Source organism: Oncorhynchus keta, chromosome 35 (genome assembly GCF_023373465.1).
Source record: "Oncorhynchus keta strain PuntledgeMale-10-30-2019 chromosome 35, Oket_V2, whole genome shotgun sequence".
Classification (NCBI taxonomy): Eukaryota; Metazoa; Chordata; class Actinopteri; order Salmoniformes; family Salmonidae; genus Oncorhynchus; species Oncorhynchus keta.
In genome coordinates this window covers 37,448,767-37,451,210 of record NC_068455.1, presented here as the reverse complement: position 1 = coordinate 37,451,210, position 2,444 = coordinate 37,448,767, and the positions used below count along the sequence as shown (strand labels likewise).

The 2,444-nt window shown below is 41.0% G+C and overlaps 1 long non-coding RNA gene across 1 annotated transcript; it reads left to right on the top strand.

The window, feature by feature from the left end:
* Positions 1-392: 392 nt before the first annotated feature.
* On the top strand, positions 393-2,062 carry LOC118369264 (uncharacterized). Its single transcript, XR_004822534.2, has 2 exons — positions 393-561; positions 1,220-2,062. It is a non-coding gene; the product is annotated as an uncharacterized LOC118369264 (long non-coding RNA).
* Positions 2,063-2,444: the final 382 nt, after the last annotated feature.

The following is a 2,444-nucleotide window of genomic DNA, read 5'->3' as shown; positions in this document are numbered from 1 at the left end:
TATCTGTAAAACTTTTCTTTGCCATTGACCATGCAAAATATCCCCGTAAATATATTTTGAACATAAACTAGACTAACAGTATAATTATTATTGTTCGAAAAATGTCCCCATCGGGCTCATGGAATCAACCTTCTCTGAGGAGGAAGGTAGAGAGAATAATTGTGTCAAACTCTTCAAATTGTAAACCAGTGAATTCATATCAAAAGACAATGATTATAAACACAAATGCTATTTGTATTGCTGACAGTCACACCCCAAAAACGTATAAGAAGAGGTCTCAGAGGTGTAGTTTCTGGGATGTTTCTGATAAACTGTAGGTTTCCATTTGATTGGAAGGCTGTCCAGGTGGTTTGGGGGATGCGCAGTGTTGCCCGACGTCACACTCGGTGGTGGTATAAAAAACCCAGGGTTTCTCCTCCAGTCATTTATCTTGAGAAAAGCGTGAGGCAGGAAAGCTACTTTACGCGCAATTGTTGCTGGGAAGATCCTGTTGACAAGATGACTAAATTTGTGATGGTTTACATTGGATTTCTTCTCCTTGCCATGCATTTTTCATCACAGGTAGGAATTTTTCTTCTAATATGTACTTTTTTTTTTACCATGTTTTGTTTCAGATTAACCCAGATTTTAATTAGACTACCCATTATTCTGGAGAGCAAATGTATTTTAACAGGACCGGGGGTAACTTTCATTGTGGCTTATTAATCAGGCATTTACCATAAATGTATGATTTTCGACATTGACACTCGAATAATGGCGCGTATAATTGACCTCAGATGTTTTCAGTCAGTATGATTGACAACATGTTGGCAAAATCTAGTGTGCCAGCGCGATGTGGAACGGTGACGCCTCTTCAGATAGGTTACCACGTCATGGGTAGGCTGGCTAATTGTATTTTAAGCGCGACGGTTTTTTTTTAAATTCTACCCTGCGCAATTAAAATGCAGGACGTTGCCCATTATCCTATAGGCTATGGAAACTGTCCACAAGGTGATGGCACTTACAACATGTCTTAAATTAAGGTGCATATTGTTGGAATATATTTCCAAAGAGCTATTATGTTTTTACTACCTAGGCTACTATGTGTGCCTAGATGAACGTTTGCCCTTTTAAAAATTAGTCGGACGAAAGTGAAGTCCTATTGATAATTGTCCCGATTCGTGAAATGTTTCAGGTTTACCGGTTTCACATGTGACAAGCCTCTGCTCTCCCGTTTCAGGTCCACGCGCAAAATGCTACAACACAGTCCCCTGCCATGAATGCTACGACCAGAGCTGGCGGTGCGAGTTCCAACATGACAAAGATGCCCGATGTCACCAAGAACAACACCATTCCCAAAGGAGCCAGTGCATCCTTGCAGTCCAGCTCGGTTGCGCTCATCATACCCATGATGGTGGGGGGCTCACTACAGGGGCGCTTCTAGAGGGCTGTTGTGCAGTGAACTGACACCGGCAAGACTGAACCTCAGCGGCTAAGATGGGGCGAACTTTTTTACTAAGAGCACATTTTGTATATACTTTTCAAAAAGGCAGTCATGTGCGCACCTAACCGAAGAGATTCGATGGAGTTCAGTGCTGGACGAGAACCCACTTCAAACCAGTAGGCCTTCACACCTCGCACACTGGCCCCATGCCCATAGACCGAACGGTACGGTCCTCTCCATTGAGGCAGTCCATGATGAGGATGCACTCTGCTCTTCAAACCGTTTGGTCCCGACGTTCCTGTGTAGACACCAGGCGGTAGTTTAGTCATTTGTTAAGAATTTAACATATCTAAAGAAATGTTGGTTGAGGTACTTTGAAAATAAGGTATAAATGAATCTGTGGCACATGCACAGACAGTGGCATTTCTGCACCTGCAGTGAGTACTTTGTCAGAGGTTTGATGTACACTTGTGATTTATTTATAGAATATAGAATTGTATGGGTTAGCATGTGAGATTTAATTGTTTAAATCATGATGTGATCTGCTTAGATTTGTTTTTAAGGCCAGGTTCAATTAAACTTTAAAATGTAGCATACTTGTGACAATTTTCTTGTATAATAAAAATACTTTAACATGTTTCTTCTCCTGTCTCTAAATTCTAAAGCTTGACCTGACATGTAATTTGCTCTGTTCCACTTGTGTCCAGCCCCTTTATTGATCACATTGCTAAACCCAGGGATTTCTTAAGGAAGACTAGGTTTGATGTGCCACAAATTAAATCCTTATTATAGAATTGGGTATAGGAATGTTCACCTTTGAGTTGTAGCATTTATGCCATGTCAACTAGGACATGTCTTGTCTTTAATTCCTTGTGGCCAAAACAGTTCAGTTTCAGATGTACTTTAACCTAGCTACATAGTAAATGACTTGTCACAGGACAAACTAGCCTACAAAGATGTTCAGGGGAAGGCTGGCTAAAGTATATTTAATCTAACGCTAGTTTCTTGACACTGGGTCTTG